At 32.7% G+C, this 6,861-nt stretch overlaps 1 pseudogene; it reads right to left on the bottom strand.

Moving 5' to 3' along the window:
* Positions 1-25: 25 nt before the first annotated feature.
* On the bottom strand, positions 26-1,164 carry LOC111408544 (annotated as a pseudogene).
* Between the last annotated feature and the right edge of the window lie 5,697 nt (positions 1,165-6,861).

Genomic DNA, 6,861 nt, shown 5'->3' with positions numbered 1-6,861 from the left:
AATTTATAAAAAAATGAACAAAAAAAAAAAAAAAAAAAAAAAAAAAAAAAAGGATGAGAGAACACAAGAAAAGAATCGGGGTGGGGAATACATAGTGAGACAAAACATTTCATAGAATATCTGATAAAATATAAAAAAAAATAGCCATCAACTTAGCAATAACTAATGGTTGTGACCTTAAAACCTCTGCTGCTTCTTGTACCTCTAGCACGCTCAAATTTCCTACCCTTGGCTCTCACATTCGGCTTGGTGTGGCTGTGTGGAACACTAGGAGTTGGACCAAAGTGCTTCGCTGCCTCACGAGACTTCACGGGTCCTCTAAGAAGTACCTGCATCAAAATAGCACAGTTAGCTATTTTAGGTTTCATAACGGCACAAGGTTTTTGTAGCACAAACAAAAATGGCAAAATTTACCAGCAGAATCATAGCTGTGAGCAAGACCAAAATAGTTGAACATTGAGCCAAAAAAAAAAAAAAAATCTTTAACAAAGCAATTTTTGTGAGTAACAGAATCCATATCAAACCTTAAATACTAGTTCAAAGGAAATAATGAATCAAACTATCAAACTAGTGAACACAACAATCATTGCATAATTGAAATCACTGACAAAATGATATTCATGTTATTGGTTAAAAATCTCATTTCCACCGTTCTATACTACCAACTATATCAAACTCTAGCAACATTAAAATTATCAAGAAAAAGACTGGAATATTCACTACCGTGTTTTGCCCAAGAGGAGCTCTGAGCTAGCTGACTAAAATTTAAGCATTCTTCTCTGCCTTCTCAACCTTGCTTTCTCTGTGAATCTCAAAGCTGTTACCTTCATTGCAAGGACTTCATAAGCCAGAATATCATCAGTGACACAGTCCCAACAAGCACTGCAATTTTGTCTTCCTTGCCCTTCACGAAGTGACAAGACGAGAGAGAAAGTGTGGCCTTGTTAACCTTGCTCATGAACAGTCTCTTCAATATAACTGCATTGAACTCACTTCCAATTCTCCTCCGAGGAATCAACACAGACTGACTAGAAGCTGGAGGTAAATATCATTGGATTTAGGAGCAGTGCGCTTGGTTTTCTTGCTCTTACCTCTGGCGACCAAATCAATACCCGTGGCTACTGTTGGTGGTGTTGTTGCTTTCCACCGCGCCTTTGGTGATAAATTTCAACAAAAATGTCTGCAATAGAGGCTTGTTTCTCAAGGTTTTTTTTTATTGCAGGGGTTTCAGATTTGGGTGTTTTTTTCGTGAGTCTTGAACGTAATTAATACGGTAATAATAGTTTTAAATTAGTTTTAAGGTATTAATCAAATATTTAAATTTTTTAGGGTACTACACCTAATTTTCCCTAATCATTAATGGACGATTTCATTGATTTGGGCCACTCTATTTGTTTTTTTAAAAAAAAAAGGCCCAATAGCCCAAGTCATCACAATTCACACAAGCTGCTCAAATCATATCTTCTTCTTTCTTCCCTCTTGGCCGGCGACTGCATCTGTTGTCTCTGCAATATTTCTCTGCTCCTCTATTTCGGGGGTTCCAAAAATCCAGCTAGGGTGGCATCATTTTGCTCTTCAACAATCCGGTATAGATAAATTGCGTACTATTGATATCTTAGTATTCTTCACAATACGTATATTCTTTAGCAACTCAACTTTGACAAGGCTTACATATAGGAACATTGATGATGTTGACAAGACAATGGATGAGATAAACAAACAAACAGAAAACATGAAGCAGATATAGGAAGCCTTGGCTACCCCATTGGTGCAGTAGCTGATTTTGATGAGGTTCTTTGCTCATCTCTAATTCTTCTACTTGTTTGAAGTTTTATTTATATTGAAGTTATCTCGCTAATACACACGAGTTAGATATGCAATTTAAAGTTATAATTTTTTTGTTATGACAGGACGAATTGGAGGCCGAGCTTGAAGAATTGGAAGGTGAAGAGTTAAGGAACAGCTTCTTCAGCCTGCAACCACAGCCCCTACTGCTCCAGTTCACATCCCAAAAGGCAGAGTACCTGTTTGAACAACTACAATTGTATATTTTTACAAGAAAATATTGATGGTTGTTTGGAATTTATTATTGAACAACTATATTTGTGTATTTGATTTTTACATTTTACATTTGATATTTGTAATTTGTATTTGATTTTTACTAAATAATCAAATTAATTGGATGAATGTCATAACACAATTTCTAAAAATTTATTATTTATTATTTTATTTTTGTAGCAAGCAAAAATAGTAAATTCACCAAATTTAAAATATATATTATCTGGTAATATATTAGCATAAAATTGTTATGTTTTATTAAATAATCAAATTAATTAAATAAATGTCATAAAACAATTTCTAAAAATTTTAAATCAAACGCACGTTCTAGTTTTCTGTTTTGAGAAATCGTTTTTCAAAATGACAAACCAAACACGTTTTCTATAATTCGAAAATAGTTTCTCAAAACAGGAAACACAAACGCAAACCAACCGTACCCTTACATTTCCACATTTTATACTCCAAACATATTGACATTTTGTAATAAAAAAATGAAAAACCAAATCTATGTATACTTCCCGTGATTTGTGCTCAATAAATTAGATCACCAAATCTTTCCCTTTTCAAAATTCCTAATATCCAGCTTTACCTTCTTCCTTGATTTATCCAAATTTCCTTTAATTGCATTCAAATTTTGCTTTCCGAACCCTAAGCCCTAAGGCCAAGATTCAACATCTTGTGTTCTTTGTCGTCCACCATAGATTTGACTTCAATTCCAAAGAAGAAGAAAGCCACTAAATCCCACTTAAATTTATCTCTTTTTATTGGATATTATTTTTTATGTTTTTAGAATTAATTATATTGTATATCTTCCCCTCGAAAAAACTATTTTGGTTCTTCTTTTTCCTTTTTTTGAAAATTTATGAATTTCTAGTTGAAATTTTATAATGCATAAAGATTGTTTTTGCACTACAAATTTCTATTAATCCAATGGTTTGCTAGAATTTGTATTTGGTATTTAAGCTATATTTTTCCTTGAAAACTTTGATCTTGTGAAATTTTAATTTATCACAATCGGTGTCTAATGTTCCCAATTTAGGATATTGAAACTAAATTTACTTCAATATTATAAGGTTTATAGCTAGTCCTAATATTTCCTCCCATATCCAAATGACAATTGAAGATACTTAAGAAGGCAAAGAATACAATCAAATCAAGAGTGCGATCAAGAAACGAGATGTGTAAGCTGCAGGGGTTGTACCCATGATAGAATGGCATGTAAACAATCACCACCACTGAATAAAATATGAAAATAAGACTTGATCAGATGTGCTGGATTGGAGGTAGTTGCATTTTTTTAATTTCTAAGGAGCTAAATTCATTCAACATGATGTGTTCCATTCGAATATATTGATTTTGATGAGAACTTATTGTTAATGAAATTGGTTTTTGAGTTTGAAATGAGTATTTACAAGTAATGGATGAGCATTCTGCTTTTTTGTAAATTCCTAATGGGCATAGGTGTGAAGATTTTTTCGAAGTATAGCAATAGGATAGATGTTAATGTTGCAATTCCCAATATTTTATTAACATTGGATGAATACTTAACAATCTGATAACACATAATAATCTTTATTAAAATGGAAGATGTCCTATGCCACATTAGAGAAATAAGTGGAAATTTTACATATTGATTTTTCTAGAAGTGTATGTTTATAAAAATTATAAATATAATGTCAAAAAATAAGTTTATAAAAAATTATATGATGTGTTCTTACCTCGAGAATTACAAATATGTCTAAAAATATCTTCTGAAGTTCTTAACCTCGTAGATCATGATTAAACAATTGCAAGTTTTCATTTCCCATATAGCAAGTTTCAAGATTATCTCATCAAACCAATTAATCACGGAATTCATTTAATTATATGCAAATTCATGGCTATTGCCGTGTTTCAGTTACAAAATATTAGACATATTTAAGGTGCAATAATTTTGATTTAATTTGTTTGTCCCAATACTATGTTACACACATTAAAAAAGGTGGCTGCCTTGGGAAAAAAGGAAAAACGGCAGCCACTTTGAGAAAACTGATTGCCGTTGAATTTGCGATATATATGCTCACAAAGGGAGACAAAACTACAGGAAAAATGACTGCGAGCTGGGTGGAATTAGAATTACACAACCAGTGCGACTGCTTTGAAGATTAAACACAAGTGAGTTTCGTTTTGGAGGTCAAACATTGAGGCTGCAATTAGAGATTTCATAAACGGAAAAGAAAGACTGGGCATGCACGCAGGGCCGGTCCTATGATCTTCAGAGCCTGAGGCGAGTTTCGTAAAGTAGGCCCCCTAAAATCATCTTAGATTCAAATTCAATAGTGTATTATGGAACTTCTTGTTAACTTAAAACTAACCAATAAAACAACAAACAAAATACATTATACAAAAAAAAAAAAAAAATTATTGTAAAATGACAAAACCAACAATGTTTCAAATGATCGGATAAACAATCTCAATCATAAAAATAATAACAAAACAATCTCAATCATAAAAAACAATCACGTTAATCTTGTTTAATGTTAAAGTTAAAGCATAAGTTCTTCGAACCACCCATCTTTTTCAGTTTTACTACAGCAGAATTAGAATCAAAGATCCCCAGGTGACACATCTTTCACAACCTAACAAGCTGATCTTTAAATTATTGTTACTCAAAAAATAATCGAATAAAATCATCACACGATTTTTCACTTGATTGTTAAAAAGACACATAACTTTCACTTTTTTTACTTTTTGAGGGTTAATAGTTTAATTTTAATCAGAAAATAAATAAACCTGCCTATAAGAGCAATTTAAGGATTTCATTTCACTGACCAACAAACAGCAAGACAAGGACACTTAAAATAATAAATTGAAAAAAGAAAAAAAGGGAAGTCATTCTTCGGAAAAGATGATACGAAACATGACCAAAAACATCTTCAAGAAAAATTAATTAGCAAAAATAAAATGAGGAAATTTCTTATTTCATTCATCTACATCATGGATGCAGTGAAGTTAATTCACCAACAAAATTTACATCACTAGAGTAAATAAGAACATCTGACACATATAACATACCCATAATCCACGAACTCATTTGTCGACAAAATGGGGTAGGGTGGAGATAGTGGCCGTCTGGCAGAGGACGACGATGCACCGGCTGCTACATACTTGGCTGGAGAATCGCTCACCTACAATTTCAGATTTGGAAGTCGAATAGGGTTTTGCAATTGCCGATTTGGGAGAAGTAAGAACGGGAGAGAAGGTTGGGCGTAATTAAAAAAAAGTCCAAAATAAAAGGCCCACAATCTTAAAAAAAAAAAAGATAAAAAAATTGGCCCAATTAAGATCTCGTTTGGCCCCCGTTTTTTTTTTCCATTTTTCCACATTATTCAACATTTTTCAACTCACCACCTACAGGCAACACGTCAATCACTCCTTTCAATTGTCAGTGCGTAATAAATGCCAAAATAACCATTGGGTATATGAGGACAATAACACTCTCGTGTGCTGACATTCATCAATTCCACATTTTAAATACTAAGGGCTTTATTGTCATTTGTTGCCTCATTTGTTGTTTTTAAAAATATTCATATAGCTTCAAAAGATGATCGTTGCAGCCATTTCAGAAGTGGGTCCCAGCAGCCTACAACTTTTGACCAAAGAAAATGAACTTTAATGGGAAAAAAGGGGGCCAAACGGGACCTAACACTCATCATCTTCCTTCTCCAACTCCAAGCTTTCCTCCACGCTGCAACAATGGGGATTGCGTCTACAAGTCTGCCAATTAAAGGGCCAACGAAATGAGGCCCCCTAAAATTTTTGGCCTGAGGCGCAAGCCTCATCTGCCTCGCCTCAGGACCGGCTCTGCATGCACGAGATTAAGGAGAGTAGCAATAATTATTTTCAGATTTTTTTTGATAAGTTATCAACAATTGCAAGGAAATTAATCACTTTCCGTCAATTCTTGATGATGTCTTTTCACTTTTATGTGTTTAATTCAAATATTATGCTAGGCTAATTCCTCTCATGTATTGGATGAAGACGAATTTTTTTATTATTTAGCCCCCGTTTGGCCCCCATTCTTTCCAACTTTTAATGGTTAGAATAGTGTTTTTTAAAAAATGTGTGGTTGAAAAAAAATGAAAAGTTTTTGATTTGCATGTAATATTATTTTGTGAAAGATTGTGTGGTTGAAAATAAGAGAGAAAAAAAAATGAGAAAAAGAATGGTGTCCAAACAAGGGCTAATTTTTAATTCAAGACAAGTAGTTTAGTTAAATTCTTGCAATTCTTGATTAATCTTGCATACTAATTTTTATTATTTAATTGCTTGATCGCCAATTGAATATATAGTTTAGTGATTTGCTTCTAGAAATATGGTTGGGTTCGTATATTCAGCTCTGGGTTTTTATTAAAATTTCTTTTCGGTGAATTGTATAGTGGACATGACACTGTTCTTTGATGCTCTTAGGATGATTCATATGTTGATAGCTATATTAGCACCATTGGAATGGATTTTGTGAGTGTTATTCCAATAATTCCTTTATCTATGTTGATTAGATTACAAAATGGTTTAGTTATTTTCATGTCTTTAGCTCTGTTTTTATTAGGGTTCAATGTAGTTATCCATAATTAATGTAGAAAATTAGGACTGTGGAGCTGGATGGGAAGACTATTAAACTACAAATTGTGAATTCATTTGACTTAATGACTACTATATAGCTGTGAACATGCATTAATTTGACCTAATGACTACTCTATAATTGTGAAATTATAAAAACATGTAAATAAATATTATTTTAGCTGTATGTGCTATTCGTTTATG

The sequence above is a fragment of the Olea europaea genome, chromosome 13, assembly GCF_002742605.1.
Source record: "Olea europaea var. sylvestris chromosome 13, O_europaea_v1, whole genome shotgun sequence".
Lineage (NCBI taxonomy): Eukaryota > Viridiplantae > Streptophyta > Magnoliopsida > Lamiales > Oleaceae > Olea > Olea europaea.
The sequence above is the reverse complement of the archived record's forward strand: the minus strand, read 5'-3'. Positions and strand labels throughout refer to the sequence as shown.